Source organism: Cetorhinus maximus, chromosome 16, assembly GCF_964194155.1.
Source record: "Cetorhinus maximus chromosome 16, sCetMax3.hap1.1, whole genome shotgun sequence".
Lineage (NCBI taxonomy): Eukaryota > Metazoa > Chordata > Chondrichthyes > Lamniformes > Cetorhinidae > Cetorhinus > Cetorhinus maximus.
In genome coordinates, this window is record NC_135894.1 from 69,427,437 (window position 1) to 69,445,485 (window position 18,049).

An 18,049-nucleotide genomic window follows, 5' to 3' on the forward strand; every position below is an offset into this window, starting at 1 on the left:
CAGATTTCCAACATCCGCAGTATTTTGCTTTTATTCAGTTCTATGATCAATACAATGAAGCTGGCTATCAGACCCAAAGGTACTTTCACTTTCACTAGACTGTCACTATTTTTTGTGTCAGTGAGGTACATATGAGTTAGTATTACATTAGATTGGTTTATGAAATGACACATTCATGCATTTCCGAACAGTTTGAAAAATATTTACCAAAAGTCATGGGGAGCTTTTTTAACTCCACAAATTGTTATGAAATGAATGCATTGCGTGGAAAAAAAATGGTATTACATAGGATTATATAGCACGTACTGCTCAGAACAGGTCATTCAGCCCAACTTGACCATGCTGACGTTTATGCTCAAACAAGTCTCCTCCCACTTCTCTTCACCTAACCCTTGTATGGGACCTCGCTTGACAGAAAGGCAGACTGGACAATTGGGTATTGAACTTAGTCCACCCAATTTGTGTTTCCATCATCCTTTCAGGCAATGCATTCCAGTTCATGGCAAGTTTCCTGAATTAAAAAAAGCTCCTTATTTCTCCCGTGGCTTTTTGCAAATATTTTTCAAACTGTGCTGCAATTCATGTAAGTCTCATTTCATAAATCAATCTATTATGTACAGCACCTGATAGTTAATCTGTAATATTTCTTCAACGGCAAATGTTACCACATTCATAGCTAAATTAGCTCTTCTGTCTTTCCCTGGAGGAAGAGGTCAGCCACTCTGGTGACTACCTGGTCATTTTTAGATCCAAAACTGCTGAAGCATTTTCAACAACTCCATCCTGGCACCTTCCCTGTATAAACACCAGTGCAGAGGCACCAACTGCAGGAATTGGCCGGAAGGGTTGTAACTGAGTGAGTCACTGGCACTGGTGAAAATGAGAACTTGGGAGAGGAAGAAAATAAACAGTACCCTGTGCACACGGAGGGAGACAAATAGACACATATCTCAAGGGTCCAGCATTCAAAGGAATAATTATTTCAGAGTACCATTCTTATGTGGAAGCAGTAGACAAGGTTTTTATGCACATGGTTGAAATTATGGATAAACGGAAGGAGTAACTACACACATCTACACACAGCACAAGAGTTTCACATGACCTGCAAAACAGCCTGGGCACTGTGAGCAAACAAAAGATTTCTGCAACATCAAGGTACCAGGCAGAGCTTCTAAGGACAATGGTGGCTTTTGAAGTAGAAGCCAAAAATGATGTATTGGATGCTTTGAATAGGACCCATTCACACACCTTGCCATACCTGATTAGGCCTGTTTGTGAAGACACCTCAGTGGCTGCAAGGCGTGGGCACAGATGTTGGCGTCTTTCTGGACAGTGGCAGTCAGCCCACTTCTTCATGTTTCCACAATACCTTTACACTAAAAGCTTCAGATATGGGACCAGCTCCCACTGCTGTAAGTGCCAGACTGCTGGAATCTGCTGTCTCTGTGATAACAGCAACTCTGAGAACGGAGTCACCTCAGGTCACTAATGCTTAAAAAGAGCCTCATCTCAATCAGGGGGCCTTTTATATGCAAAGTAGATTAGAAATCAGGATAAGTAATGTAGCTGGCACAAAATCTACATGGTGTTAAGCAAAAGCTAAAGTAAGGGATAATTGATTTTGTTTTCACTTCCTGATGAATATTATTTAAAGACTGTTTGATCACAGAGTTGCATGAGTTCATTTCTTTGCTTTCAACAATTTTAGGGTTGGATGATGATAGGGAATGCAAACTTTTGTCTTACGGAGGACTTTGGCAGAGTTCTTGGAAAATGGCAGACTTTGTGACAGTGCATGGGGATGAACAGGCAGGTATGAAGTGACTTTATTTAGTTATTTATTGAAAGTTCTGGCTACCAATTGTGCTCTTCTTGCTGAGTCTAGCACTTGCTGACATTGACAGCTTCTCCCTTCTAGCATTCCTTCCACCTCCCTAAACCTGTCATGATTACCTGCCCTATTTAAAAAGTCGGCCTTTGATCCTGCTATTCTCACAAACTACTGTCTTAGCTCTAATCTTACCCTTTCTCCCAAGATTTGCGTACAGCTCACTCAGAATTCCTAACTTGAGTCCCTGTAGCCCACCAGTTGGAAGCACTAAAGGCTTTCCTGTCTCCACCGACTGCTATGTTGTTTAGTACTGCATCTGGTTCAACCACACCCTCCAGCATCTTTCCATCGAGCTTATGCTTTGTTTTCCCCATTCCCCCTCACATTAAATTACATCCTGTCTGTCCTTTCCTTTAACCTGTCTATATCCTTCTGAAGCTTTTGACAGTTCATAATGTTTCCCAAACTTCCTCCTTTAATTGAAGGAGAGATTGCGCTTTGTTATATGCAAAGTGAACATTTGATGTTTGATTGGTCACATTCACTTTTACCCCCTTCTATTTTCATAATTTTATTCCTAACCCCTTTACAGCTTAAAATAAACAGAAGGATTGAAATAATCCTGTCACTATAGAACCTATAGTTTGTCCCAGTGGTATCATGATTATTTCACTCCATGAACTCCAGTAGCCTGAGTAAAGGATTCACACTGAGTTTGTGTCTGATTCACTAGGTTTGAGAGCAGACAACACAAATTTTGTGTTTTGTATAAGTCCATTTGTCTGAAAAAAATTAAGAGAACAATTAGTTCAATTTTCTCTTACACCTCTAAATGTTTTAATAAAAAAGGTTGAAAGGGTCATGCTCTCTATTTTAGAAGTTTGTCTAAAAACATTCTTGACCTTCATCAAAATTATAGCTTAGCCTAGACAGAGTAGCCTCAAATAATTCCTTCCATCTATTCTCTCTTTGCTGTTACTGAGGTTACTGAAGGTCAGGCTCAGTGACACACATTATTGAGGCCAGTCATCTGTGAAACTGAACCAATCATGTTTTAAGATCTGCTGTCAAGCTGTTGAAGAACAGGACTTGCTGCTAATTCAGCTCACAAAACAATGTCTGCCTCCCCCAGCTTCATATGCGCACAAACAGTTTTGGCCATCACAACCGTGTGTGCACTAGTTCTTTTAGAATCCACAGAACATTAGTGTTACAGTGAAGGATGTGGAACAGGAAGTATTGTATGTGGTAGTTCTATTAGGGAGACTTCTTGTGCTTTTTAACAATGGAGATGGTAGATGAGAGTGTGACGGTGAGGAAATGATATGGTTCTACGTCTTGGCTTCTTTTAAGGAAAATTAGTGTTTTAAACATGATACAGTTTTATGTGCAAAGCTATGACTAAAACACTGATGAAAAGGAAAACCTTTATAGTATAAACCATACAATATAAAATAATAAAATCAAGCATTAACCTATACATCAATGAAGAGGACAAGTAAGAAAAAGGTTTTCAAATGTTAAAATACTATAAATAGCTGAGAGAGAAAGGGTAATGAAGAGAGAGTGATCAAAAGTTAAGTGCCTTAATTTTTTTTAAAAATCATGTTTATTTTAAATTTCAGTTTATACCAATTGCAACCTGCGAACATATAGCACTTTAACATAAAAAGTGTCTCTAGCTACTTCACAGAGGCACAGGAAAAAATGGACACTGCATCAAAGACAGAAATATTAGGATGATGGATGGGTGAGGCAAGATGTGTGATAGGATACAAATAGCTGAGTTTTGGATGAGCTGAAGTTTATGAAGCCTGGAGGGGGAGAGCAAGGGGAGCAATGGCTAGACAGTGCCACCATCATTTGCACCTGTCTTCTGACAGATAGGTCTTCAAACCAATCAGTATATCCTACAAGGGTGCTTTTTTAAATTCATTCACAGGATGTGGGCTTTGCTGGCTAGGCCAGCATTAATTGCCCATCCCTAGTTGCCCTTGAGAAGGTGGTGGTGAGCTGCCTTCTTGAACCGCTGCAGTCTATGTGGTGTAGGTACACCCACAGTGCTGTTAGGGAGGGAGTTCCAGGATTTTGACCTAGCAACAGTGAAAGAACGGCATTATATTTCTAAGTCAGTATGGTGAGTGACTTGGAGGGGAACTTCCAGGTGGTGGTGTTCCCATCTATTTGCTGCCCTTGTCCTTCTAGATAGTAGTGGTTGTGGGTTTGGAAGGTGCTGTCAAAGGACCCTTGGTGAATTCCTACAGTGCATCTTGCAGATGGTACACACTGCTCCCACTGTGCGTCAGCGGTGGAGGGAGTGAATGTTTGTGGATGTGGTGCCAATCAAGCAGGCTGCTTTGTCCTGGATGATGTCAAGCTTCTTTAGTGTTGTGGGAGCTGCACTCATCCAGGAAAGAGGGGAGTATTCCATCACACTCCTGACTTGTGCCTTGTAGATGATGGACAGGCTTTGGGGAGACACGAGGTGAGTTATTAATCATAGGATTCCTAGTCTCCGACCTGCTCTGACCTGTATTTATATGGCTACCCAGTTCAGTTTCTGGTCAATGGCGACCCCCAAGATGTTGATAGTGGGGGATTCAGTGATAGTAATGCCATTGAACGTCAAGGGAAGATGGTTAGATCCTCTCTTTCTGGAGATGATCATTGCCTGGCACTTGTGTGGTGTGAATGTTACTTGCCACTTGTCAGCCCAAGCCTGGATATTGTCCTGGTCTTGCTGCATTTGGACATGGACTGCTTCAGTATCTGAGGATTTGCGAATGATGCAGAACATTGTGCAATCATCAGCGAACATCCTCACTTCTGACCTTATGATGGAAGGAAGGTCATGAATGAAGCAGCTGAAGATGGTTGGGCCAAGGACACTACACTGAGGAACTCCTGTAGCGATGTCCTGGAGCTGAGGTGACTGACCTCCAACAACCGCAACCATCTTCCTTTGTGCTAAGCATGACTCCAACCAGTGAAAAGTTTTCCCCTTGATTCCCACTGACTCCAGTTTTGCTAGGGCTCCTTTCTGCTGCACTTGGTCAAATGTGGCCTTGATGTCAAGGGCAGTCACTCTCACCTCACCTTAGGAGTTCAGCTCTTTAATCCATGTTTGAACCAAGACTGTAATGAAGTCAGGAGCTGAGCGGCCCTGGCGGAACCCAAACTGGGCGTCAGTGAGCAGGTTATTGCTAAGCAAGTGCCGCTTGATAGCAACATTGATGATCCCTTCCATTACTTTACTGATGATCGAGAGTAGACTGATTGGGCGGTAATTGGCCGAGTTGTATTTCGCCTGCTTTTTGAATACAGGACGTACCTGGGCAATTTTCCACATAGCTGGGTAGATGCCAGTGTTGTAGTTGTACTGAAACAGCTTGGCTAGGGGCGCGGCCAGTTTTGGAGCACAAGTCTTCAGTACAATTGCCAGAATATTGTCAGGGCCCATAGCTTTTGCAGTATCCAGTGCCTTGATCCGTTTCTTGATATCATGTGGAGTGATTCGAATTGGCTGAAGGCTGGCATCTGTGATGCTGGGGACCTCCAGAGGAGACCGAGATGGATCGTCCACTTGGCACTTCTGGCTGAAGATTGTAGCAAATGCTTCAGCCTTAATTTTTGCACTGATGTGCTGGGCTCCTCCATCATTAAGGATGGGGATATTTGTGGAGCCTCCTCCTCCAGTGAGTTGTTTAATTGTCCACCACCATTCAGGACTGGATGTGGCAGGGCTGCAGAGCATAGATCTGATCTATTGGTTGTGGGATCGCTTAGCCCTGTCTATCACTTGCAGCTTATGCTGTTTGGCATGCAAGTAGTCCTGTATTATAGCTTCACCAGGTTGACACCTCATTTTTAGGTACGTGTGGTATTGTTCCTGGAATGCCCTGCTGCATTTTTCATTGAACCAGGGTTGAACACCTGGGTTGATGGTAATGGTAGAATGGGGGATAAACCGGGCCATGAGGTTACATATTGTGTTCAACTACAATTCTGCTGCTGCTGGTGGCCCACAGTGCCTCATGGGTGCCCGGTCTTGAGTTGGTAGATCTGTTCAAAATCTATCCTATTTATCACGGTGGTAGTGCCACACATGATGGAGGGTATCCTCAATGTGAAGACAGAACTTTGTCTTCACAACGACTGTGTGATGGTCACTCCTACTGATACTGTCATGGACAGATGCATCAGCGGCAGGCAAGTTGGTAAAGATGAGGTTAAGTATGTTTTCCCCTTTTGTCGGTTCCCTCACCACCTGCCGCAGACCCAGTCTAGCAGTTATGTCCTTTAGGACTCGACCAGCTCGGTCAGTAGTGGTGCTACCGAGCTAGTCTTGGTGATGGACATTGAAGTCCCTCACCCAGAGTACATTCTGCACCCTTGCCACTCTCAGTGCTTCCTCCAAGTGGCATTCAACATGGAGGAGCACTGATTCATCAGCTGAGGGAGGGTGGTAGATGGTAATCAGCAGGAAATTTCCTTTCCCATGTTTTACCTGATGCCATGAGACTTCATGGGGTCCAGAGTCGATGCTGAGGACTCCCAGGGCAACTCCCTCCCAACTATATACCACTGTGCCACCACCTCTACTGGGCTTGTCCTGATGGTGGGACAGGACATACCCAGTGATGGTGATAGTGGTGTCTGGGACATTATCTGTAAGGTATGATTCTGTGAGTATGACTATGTCAGGCTGTTCCTTGACTAGTCTATGAGACAGCTCCCACAATTTTGGCACTAGCCCCAGATGTTAGTAAGGAGGACTTTGCAGGGTCAACTGGGCTGAGTTTGCCATTGTTGTTTCCAGTGCCCAGGTTGACGCCGGGTAGTCCATTCGGTTTCATTCCTTTTTTGAAGCTTTGTAGCGGTTTGATACAAATTAGTGGCTTGCTCCGCCATTTCAGAGGGCATTTAAGAGTCAACCAGATTGCTGTGGATCTGGAGTCATCTATAGGCTAGACCAGGTAAGGAGAGCAAATTTCCTTCCCTAAAGGGCATTAGTTTACAACAATCAACAATGGTTTCATGGTCATCATTAGACTTTTAATTCCAGATTTTTATTGAATTCAAATTCCACCATCTGCCATGGCGGGATCTGAACCCTCTTGAATCCTCTCTGGATTAGTAGTCCAGCAACAATACCACTACTGACAGTTGTCAAAGTTGACAGTTGTCAGCCATGATCATATTAAGTGGTGGAGCAGGCTCAATGGGCCATATGGTCTACTCCTGCTCCTATTTCTTGAGTTCTTGTCTTCAGGACTAACAGGAACATGTGGAGAAATCCTAGCAGCTAGCTTCCAAGAGACTCAGAGCAGTATCTCTCAGGGTCTGCAGGGTCTAAATAATACCATCAGGTTTGACTCTCTACCAGACCATATCTGGTGAGACCACATCTGGAATACTGTGTTCAGTTTTGGACTCCACATTTAAGAAAAGATATACCTACAATGGAGGTGGTACAGTGAAGTTCACTAAATTAGTCCCTGTGATGTGGGGTTTGTCCTATGATGAAAGGCTACGTAAACTGGGCTTATATTCTCTGGCGTTTAGAAGAATGTGAGGTGATCTCTTTGAAATCTACAAAACTCTGAGGTGGCTTGATAGGGTGGTTGCTGAGAGATTGTTTTCATTGGTTGGGGAACCTAAAACATGGGGGCACAGTCTCAGGATGAGGGGCCAATCATTTAGGACTGAGATGAGGAGAAATTACTTCACTCAAAGGTTCGTGAATCTTTGGAATTCCCTACCCCAGAGGGTTGTGGATGCTCCATCGTTGTTTTGATTTTTGGTCTCTCTGGGAATCAAGGGATATGGGGAGTAGACGGGAAAGTGAAGTTAAAGCCCAAGATCAACCATGAAGGTATGAATGGCGGAGCAGGCTTGAAGGGCCATATGGTCTCCTCCTGCTCCTATTTCTTCTCTTCTTCTCACGCAGTAAATGAGGTGGTTAGAGTCTGCTATTGCATTGCTTATAGTAATCATGGTTTTATTTGGTGTGTAATGTACCTTTAAGAATCACATGATCTGTAGTAACCAACAGCAGAGTAGTTCAGGCTACCTCAGCAGGTCAGTGTAGAGATAGAATGGGAGTTGGAAGCACGTGTAGTTGCTGCTGAGTATATTGTCAATAAACTTAAAGTTTCCACCCAAGAAGTGTCTGCAGATCAACTCTATCATTAATAACACAACTCGGCCATCCTACAACAATGGGCATACTCTCCTCGTGACAGCTCATCCAACCTTTCCAGGCAGGCCCCTCAGAAGGTTATTCCCATTAGTGTCAGGCTACAGGACCATGGTTGTCAATGCACCTAAAATGAGAATCTGGAATCAGATTCCCTGAGATGAGAATCACCTCAGTCTCAAGAGGCTCATGATACCAGAGTACATCCAAGCACCAGCAGCATTCCTAACCTTCAGGTATGACCTCAGCACAGCACCAGGCTAGATTTAAAACAGGGCTGGTGTGATACCAGAGGAAGGTGCTGTGATTAAAAGAAGCACTTGGTCTAATTATACATGTGCACCATGAGGCCACCTCATGGTATAAAATCCATGTTCTGAAATAATCTTGTTCTTTACCTTGTGTTGTTTGAGAGGTTGCATGATGGTCAGTTTGCTCTGAGAGACAGAGTTCCTTCTATGCTTTATACAAGAGAGAGACGATGATAGGGACAGCAGGTGATATCCTGAGTATTCCCATGAATGTATTAACAGCTACGTGACCACCCCCCACTCGCCCCCACCCCCCCGATAATCCTATGCCCTTTTGGGAGAGTCAGGTCAGGCAGGCAAGGAGCGGACTAACTGTTGCCTCCTTAAACAGGAGTCTTCTGTGGCATTATTGAGGGAGTGGTGTGGTCTCCAGCAGGGTATGATCTAAAACAAAACAAAAACAGAATTACCTGGAAAAACTCAGCAAGTCTGGCAGCATCGGCGGAGAAGAAATCAGTCAACGTTTCGAGCCTCCATGGCCCTTCGGCAGAACTGCAGCATAGTTTCAACAAGGGAGAAATATAAATTGGTTTAAGGTGGGTGGGGGGCGGGGGGGAAGAGACACATTGAGGGTGTGGTGTGAGCAGATAATCAAAAGATGTCAGAGACAAAAGGGTCAAAGAGGTGTTGAAGGTGGTGGTCTTTGTCTGAGAAAAGTGCTAATTAAGAATGGAATACAGGATATTCAAAGTACAGCTCTAGTGGGGGTGGGGTGGAAAGACTAAAGGTTTTAGTTTTAGATTTAAAAATAATGGAAATAGGTGGGGAAAGAAGAATCTATATAAATTATTGAAAAAAAAGCGGGTGGGGGGGGAAAAGAAACGGGGTGGGGATGGGGGGGAGGGGGAGTTTAAGATCTAAAGTTGTTGAATTCAATATTCAGCCCAGAGGGCTGTAAAGTGCCTAGTCGGAAGATGAGGTGCTGTTCCTCCAGTTTGCGTTGGGCTTCACTGGAACAATGCAGCAAGCCAAGGACAGACATGTTGGCAAGAGAACAGGGTGGAGTGTTAAAATGGCAAGCGACAGGGAGGTTTGGGTCTTTCTTGCGGACAGACCACAGGTGTTCCGCAAAACGGTCGCCCAGTTTGCGTTTGGTCTCTCCAATGTAGAGGAGACCGCATTGGGAGCAACGAATGCAGTAGACTAAGTTAGGGGAAATGCAAGTGAAATGCTGCTTCACTTGAAAGGAGTGTTTGGGCCCTTGGACGGTGAGGAGAGAGGAAGTGAAGGGGCAGGTGTTGCATCTTCTGCGTGGGCATGGGGAGGTGCCATAAGTGGGGGTTGAGGAGTAGGGGGTGATGGAGGAGTGGACCTAGGGTATGATCTAGTTGGTCACCTTTTCCTTTGCTGCAGCCTTATTCTGAGTCTCTCATTCCCTCTTCCACCTGCTCCTGTCCCACCTCCATCAGAGGATATAATTGGGAATGGCCACAGTGAATCCCATATAAGAGCTCTGTGTCAGAGGGGTGAGAAGCACAAGATTTCCCTTCCTGAAACTGCCGAAAGGCAGCTTACAGAATCGTTTCTTCTTTCCACAGCTGAGAAACTATTTTTTGAATTGCTACATTCAAAGCTGTGGTTTCAGATAAATTTTATGAGCCTTCAAAACCTTGTGAACATAACTGGTTTGGCAATTCATGTAGATAATTTAGTTCCCTTCCTACAGGCTTAACTTAAGCTATTGCAATTCTGGTGCAAGTGGTAGGATTTCTGGAATGGCAGCTTTGGCCTGTAGGGCATCCAATCATCCTGGAATTTAGCATGTAGTTTAGAATGGGTACAACTGATGTGTCCCCAAATTTTAGTCTCCTATGCCAGAACTGGAACTCCGTTTCAGCAGCAACAATTAAAACAAAATTTCAGGCTCTGGGAGCTGGGTTATATGCAGCCTGTTGTGCGAGGAACTGTGGTGGCCAGGCTCACTCAATCGTGGGAAAGGCCCCACCATCAGTTTCCTGGCAGCAGGAAAACCCCCCCAAATTAAGTCAGAGGGCAGAAGGGGCTGACATGGGATTCCTGGCCGTTGCTGGCAGGATGTCAATTAGACGAGCCAATTGACACCCATTAATCCCTGATCCTATTGGGTTAGCCAGCAGCCTCACAGTTTTTGTCCCTTATTTTATTTGAAGCTGTTTTTTGCGAATTTAACTAAACACAATTCATGGCTTGTCCTCCTATCACACTTCAGCACTGTCTCAACAACAACTAACATTTCAATAGCTGCTCTCACATCCAAGAAGATATCATAAGGCACTTTACATGGCACTGGGAAACAACAGATGCCAAGTATGAGGGGAATAAAGGAAATTTGAAGAAAGTTAGGATAGGAAGAGTGGTTAAAACCATAGTCAAAGGGAAGGGATTACAGGTAGCTATGCTTTCAAGGAGGGAAATGATGGAGGTGAAGCAATTTACTGGTTAAGTGGTTCACCTCAGATCTGTACCTTCCCTAGGTGATCCAATTGCAATTTGTTGCGGGAGGCTGGGGTTTCAGAGTAGGGTAAGAGGGAAGTGGACACAGATTAGACTGGGTAGGGTCTCAGAAATGGAGGGCAATGGGTGAAAGGCTGACAGGTGACATCCACTATTCCTTTATGTTCTTGCATTAGGAAATCTTTTTATAACACTATGCCCAATTTCAGAATCTAGCAGAATTCACCTACTCTGCATCTTTAATGCTCATGGATACTTACACTTGTTTTTACTCCATCAGGGGGATCATCTTCAAGGCCAGCTTATGATCCAGAAGGCCCTCCATTGCATCAGAGGAGGAGGAACCATCAGATGCACTTGTTTTGCATCCTCGCTCTGCACCTTTCACCACCTCAGGTGCAGGCACTTCGGTGGGTTTGAGCGCTCCAGCAAAGATGGTTGCACATACTGGGGAAGGCACATCACATTCACTTGAGGAGCTGTCGGATACAGAGCCTCTGACAGTTGGAGGAGTGTTGGAGACCAGGACGATGCTGAGCCCCAGGCAGATAATGCGCCTCTGGAGTTGTCCATTAGGCAGCAAATGCTGGATGTCCAGCGGGATGTACGTGGAGATCTGGCAGAGATTCCTGAGGTGTTTGTGTGTCTTGGTTCGTGTAATGGAGGAATCCACGTGAAGTATGAGCGCTGCGTTGACCCTTAGCTCTGAATGCACAGCATCCTCCTTAGAGAGAGTGGTGACTCTCATGGAGCGCCAGCTCCAGAACTCAATTAAGGGTTTTTGAAATTGCGTTCAGGCCTGTGAGCCCACACACTGGCTGTGACCTCAGCAGGGCACTGCCAATGTGAGAGATGGACGAGGCACCTAGTGACTCTGCTGGCTGCTTGTCCATCTATGGTGAGCAGGGAGGTACAAGCAAACCTCCCGTTGGTGGATGACCTGCAGCTCCATGTATCTGGGGGCTCCTCTCTGTGTGCTCCTGATGATGACAGCAGCTCTTCCGCCTCTCTGCCAGTGACCGTTGCATCAAACCGCGATGACTGAGGAGTGTCCAGCCATTGTGCAGGACTCTCCCACCCAATCAGGGCCCTCACAGGCACTGACGACCAGAGGACACCCGCCAAGGTCATCAAGACCAGAAGGGAATCAGAGTCAGCAGCCTACTTCCAATGCAGCTGCCAGTGACAGGGGAAGCACCAAGACGTAGCACTCATAAGCAGTTCATGAAATCTCCATAAACACACAAGGGCTATCACAGGTGAGATCTTTATCATTGTTACTTGTCTCATGTTTTATCTTGCTATCACACATCACTGTATTAAAATGTAACCTCATGTCACGTGTCCTTCTTGGGCGCTCTGTGCCAGTAAGATAGGAAGTCTTCAACTCAAAGCTAAACAGCAATTGGGCATGGTAGTTTATTTCAGGAGGAGGCACAGAGAAAGAGGCTGTCAGGAAGGCTTCATGAGCTCCGAGCAATAATGTAACTGCTTCTTCCCAATGATTTGAAGTGTTGACTTTGGAGGCATACTGGAAGTTCCCTTCAACCAAAGTGTCCCTGGCCTTCCTGACTCCCAAAAGCTGCCTCATTGCGGGGTCATCACCATGACCCTGTGGCTGAGCAGGTTCTTATTCAGAGTTTGCGCTGGATTGTGGAAGCACATCGCAATCTTCACCCTCAATCTGATCTCCCCAGGAGAGAGCCACATAACCACAATAAGTGACACACATTCCAGAGGATATTGAAGAGATCTGCCAGACTTGTCCAAGCAACAGAACTTCATTTTCAGGAGGCCTCTATTGCCTTCTAAATTTTGGCCCTCGTGGGGGCATTGCTTCTGATGTACCTCTCCTCCGCGGGCATTCTTGGATGTCTGATTGGTGTCATCAGCCACCTTTTCAGAGGATATCCTTTATCCTCCACCTGCCAGCCATCGAAGTGTGTCAAAGGATATGAAAAGTCATGGAACTTGGGAGCGATGGAGAACATATGAATCATGTCAACTACCTGGATACCTTGCACCAATGGTTTAGTGCACCTGGAGCACCAGTCCGGCACCTCCTCTTCCAACTAGCAAAAGCCCTGACTCCCCAAACAGCCCCGACACCCCTTGGACAACCCTGACTCTCCCGAGCCCAAGGAACATACTGGGAATTTGCTGCCACTGACATGGAACTACATTTTCCGGTAGGTTGCGGCCACTCTTAGGCCTTGTGTGCATGTGCCGGTTGAGAACTTTTGTCATTCCTTGGGCCGGGGAATGGCCCTCTACGTGTGCACAGTAGCAAAGGGCTTAAAGGGCCAAAACACCTCAAAAGTACAGGTCAGGTGACCTTAGCATTACGCCATTACAGAGGAGGTGGCACGCGGAGCAGGACACAGGAAGGGGGAGGACAGGAGAAAGGTCCCAGAACTTCCAGGAGTAAAGTGAAAGAAAGCTCCAAGTTAAAGAGCGAGCTGCAAAGGGAGAAGCCAATTGGAATTGAAAGAAGCTGTGAAGAACCGAGGAGGCAGTCGAGATTGGTAACTCCTTACTAATGGGTTCTGGCACAGTGGCGTTCTGCCTGACAGGGCCGAAGATCTGAACGTGTGCTTGGAACGTGATGCTTGAGCGTACATGGGGATCCAGGGTAGTTGCAGAAGGTGATGTTGAAACCCTGGAGGTCAATAATGTGCCTAAAGTACTTTGTTTCCGCACTGCCATATGCTTGCCTGTCGTCACCTGCTTAGTGTCTACGCATTTTGTCTTTTCTTCCCCAGCTCTCAATGCCTTGAAGTGGCAGGTTAACAGCCTATAAAATAAAACAGCCTATAAAATAAAACAGCCTGAAATCCACTGGCCTACTCAGTACTCACTGCCAGCCTGAAAAGGTCTCAGTCAGAATTGCTTACAGCTGCCCACAGGAAACAGGACAATTTCTAAAATCTCCAAGCCCAATGTAATGTCATTAATTCAGCTGATGGACCAAGGCAATTTTCAGTCCATGAAATGTAAATGATAAGAACAGTGATGACGAGGATGACATAGTGAATCCAGTAGAGAAAGTGCCCATAGACAATATTATTAAGATGTGTGACGGGTTCATAGACGCACTCGAACAACATGCATTTATAACTGAGCAAGAAATAATGTCAATCTATAAAATAAAAGACAAATTTATGAAACAAAAACCAATGTTTATGAGGCAAATGAAACTGGAAGAATTATTCAAGAATGCCTCCCAGCAGAGTACATCGACACTCTGAACCCTCTCCTACAAGCAGAATCGAAAATGGTGCCATGGGTGGAAACTTATTACAGGTATCCTGCATTTATTATTCAGTTATACATCTTACTTCTTTAGCCATTTTATTGATGTTAAACTATAGCCAGCCTAGACTTAGGCTATTGTAATGTAAGTAGGCCTAGTCAATGCAGTATCTGAAAACTGAAATTATCTGAAATCTGAAACGTGATTATGCCCCAAGGATTTTGGATAATGGATGCTCAGCCTGTAAATGTTGCATAATGAAATTCTAGCCATGCTAAAGACTAATGATTCACAAAGCCACATGGTTCAAAACAAAATGCCTACCACCTACCGGCACTAATATTTTCACTTAAAAAGCATAGTTTTACTGATGTTTGGGGACTAAAGTGATTAATACATAGGAAAGCAATGTAATAGTAGCTTTAGAAATGATATGACCAACACATTTTCTTAGAGCTCCTGCACCTCAAAATTTCCCACTACACCACTGCCTTGCACAAACACGGAGCATCTGCTGCTGGTGATCACACACTTGCTGAATGTTGAGCAAATGGAAGCCCTTAAGATTCACAAATGCCCCAAGCTCTCTAGCAGGGGCCTTGATGGGCACATGAGTGCAATCAATGGCTCCCTAAATCCTCGGGAAGCCTGCAATAGCTGCGAAGCCTTTTGAACACTCTGCCTGGCTGTCCTCGTCTGTCTTGAAATGTATGATGGTGTTGGCCCTTCTGAACAGTGCGTCCGTCACAAGCTTTATGCAGTTGTGTGCTGCAGATTGTAATACACTGTGCAAATCACCAACGGAACCCTGGAAGGAACCTAAGGCATAAAAATTGAGAGCGATAGTCACTTTTAGCACCACCTGGCATTGGGTGCCCACCTTTACAGTTGGAAGCTATCTTAGGCCCTATCATCTCACAGATTGAGATTACTGTCTTCCTTGAGAGGCGAATCCTTCTTCGGCACTGGGCCTTGGTCATCTCAAGATAGCTGGATCTAACCATGTAGACTCTTCCGGCAGGGTATTGGTGCCTCCTCCTGCCCCTTTTCCCTTGCAAGCATTGCTGGCCTTCAACCCCTTCAGGTTGTGCTTCTTGGCGTTGAGGGCAGATTCTATAAGGAGGCTGACCTCTTCCCCCTTCTTTCCCTCACGTCCTCATCCGAGGAGGTGCCTCCGGCTAAATGACAAAGCACATTTTTCACCTTTGTAGATGTTCTATCTTAATTATGATGCGGCCAGTCTGTAAAAGTCTGTATAAGGATTTAAGCCTCCTAACGTACATAAGAAATGAGCAGGATGATTCACTGATGAAACAGCACTGCTCAGACTTTCAAATAACATGTGTACCCCTACTCCTTACTCCTCCATTCCTCCTGAGCCTTGTATCCCGCCCTGGATGTGGAAAGTGCAAAATGTGCAATCCCCACTTGCACGTTTTTCCCGTGCGCCACCGTAAAAATGCACGGGCCTCTTAAAATTGCAGTGCATTGCCCCTTTAATTGGCTCAGTTGGCCCTTTAATTGACCTTGAGTGGGCTGCCAACATTTGGGCATGTCCGCCCAGTGTAATATTGTGATGCAGCATGAAGACGTCAGGAACCCCTCCTGACGTCATTACGCTCCATTCCATGTGACGTCAGGAGTGCCGGGCATCTGCATGGGCAATGTAAAATTCAGATGTTACCTCAGGTGGTGGAGGCTCAGAGCGGTACAAGAGGGATTCAACAATAAATGAAATAACAGATGAAGAGAGTTTGAATAAAATATAAGCTAGGATTTTACAGCCCCGCTACGGCGCAGGACCATAACTTTCTGTCGGGCGGGAGAGGCCGTAAAATCCTGGCCGTAGTAATTTGAACAAAGGCCTTGCTGCTTTCAACTCCAGAATAAGCCTTATAAAAATGGTTTGTTAATCATTATTTGCACCGAAACAAGAACGAAAAATGCTGGAAAAACTCAGCAGATCTGACAGCATCTGTGGAGAGAAAGACAGAGTTAACGTTTCAAGTCCATATGACTCTTCTTCAGAGTCTGCAGAGTTTTTCCAGCATTTTTTGTTTTTGTTTCAGATTTCCAGCATCCGTAGTATTTTGCTTTTTTATTACTTGTACTGACTTCTGGCAGATTTGGGAACACAATAAGCAACTCATTGGAGACACGGATTGAACGGTAATCAGTCACAGGAACAATGCATCATTGGAAAGGTCAAATATTTAGAACCGACCGAGAATCAAATGTGCAATATTCGGGTATGTGTGGCTTATCAGTAGTAAACCAAGTGCTGTCTTTACGCACTACTTCAAAATAAAATTTTAGAAAGAAGCAAATATGCTTATTGCATAAACAAATAAGAACTTCAATATTTGTGTGTTATATAGTCTGCCTTACACATGATTAAAAATAGATGCATGTAGGCTCATATGGAGTGTAAACATCGGCATAAACCTGGTGCGTTGAATGGCCTGTTTCTGTCCTAATAGGACAGAAAGGTGATGTCACACTAGGCTGCATTAGTTCATACGTATTTTATCTGGCAACTGCAGTTGTATTTCCTTTTAAAATGAATCTCATTTCCCGTTTCCTACCTCAAACTTTCCAATACTTACATTTACTTTTTCTATGCTGTAAGGTGAGGTAGGAGTGACCGCCCTTGACATCAAGCAGTATTTGACCAAGTGTGGCAGCAAGGAGCCCTAGCAAAACTGGAGTCAGTGGGAATCAGGGGGAAAACTTTCCACTGGTTGGAATCATACCTAGTATAAAGGACGTTGGTTGTGGTTGTTTGAAGTCAATCATCTCAGTTTCGGGACATCACTGCAGGAGTTCCTCAGGGTAATGTCCTATACCCAACCATCTTCAGCTGCTTCAACAATGGCCTCCCCTGTATCATAAGGTCAGAAATGGGGATGTTTGTTGATGATTGCACAATGTTCAGCAATGCACATTTGCGATTCCTCAGATACTAAAGCAATCCATGCTCATATGCAGCATGACCTGGACAACATTCAGGCTTGGACTGATAATTGGTAAGTAACATTAGTGCCACACAAGTGCCAGGCAATGACCATCTCCAACAAGAGAGAATCTAACCATAACCCGTTGACATTCAATGGCATTATCATCACTGAATCCCCCATTGTCAACATCCTGGAGGTTACCATTGGCCAGAAATTGAATTGGACCAGCCATATAAATACTTTGGCTACAAGAGCAAGTCAGAGGCTCAGAATCCCGCTGCAAGTAACTCTCCAAAGACTGTCCACCATCTACAAGGCACAAGTCAGGAGTGTGATGGAATACTCTCCACTTGCCTGGATGAGTGCAGCTCCAACAACACATGAAGCTTGACACCATCCATGACAAAGCAGCCCAGCTGATTGGCACTCCATCCAGAAACATTCACTCCCTCCACCACTGATGCATAGAGGCAGCAGTGTGTACTATTTACAAAATGCACTGCAGGAACTCACCAAGGCTGCTTAGACAGCACCTTCCAAAACCAGGACTGTTACCATCTAGAAGGACAAGGGCAGCAGACACATGGGAACACCACCACTTGAAAGTTCCTCTCCGCCAAGCCACTCACCATCCTCACTTGGAAATGTATCGCTGTCGCTGGGTCAAAATCCTGGAACTCCCTCCCTAATAGCACAGCAGTTCAAGAAGGCAGTTCACCACCACCTTCTTAAGGGTAATTAGGGATGGATAATAAATGCTGGCCTAGCCAGTGATGCCCACATCCCATGAATGAATTTTAAAAACTGCAAAAAACATCAAAAAACACACACAACACAGTTAATATAAATAGAGGGAATAAACAGGTCACTGTTTTAAACTGGATTTTTCCTCAGAACTGACAAATGAAAGCTGAGCAGGGCAATTGGGAGGTGCTTGTATAACCTCTTGCTCACTGTGGTTTGCAGATGTAAAGAGCTAGATTACAATAAAGGAATTCTGAAATTGCACCATACTAATCAACACTATCCCCTTAAAAACAATAGGAGCACAAGAGGGCAGCAAAA

General features: G+C 44.8%; 1 protein-coding gene across 1 annotated transcript in view; it reads right to left on the bottom strand.

The window, feature by feature from the left end:
- Positions 1–1,383, bottom strand: part of styxl2 (serine/threonine/tyrosine interacting like 2) — a 71,465-nt gene extending 70,082 nt beyond the window's left edge. The window contains exon 1 of the mRNA XM_078559997.1: positions 1,259–1,383. The gene's annotated coding sequence lies outside the window, so the exon portion shown is untranslated. The remainder of the gene's footprint in view (positions 1–1,258) is intronic.
- Between the last annotated feature and the right edge of the window lie 16,666 nt (positions 1,384–18,049).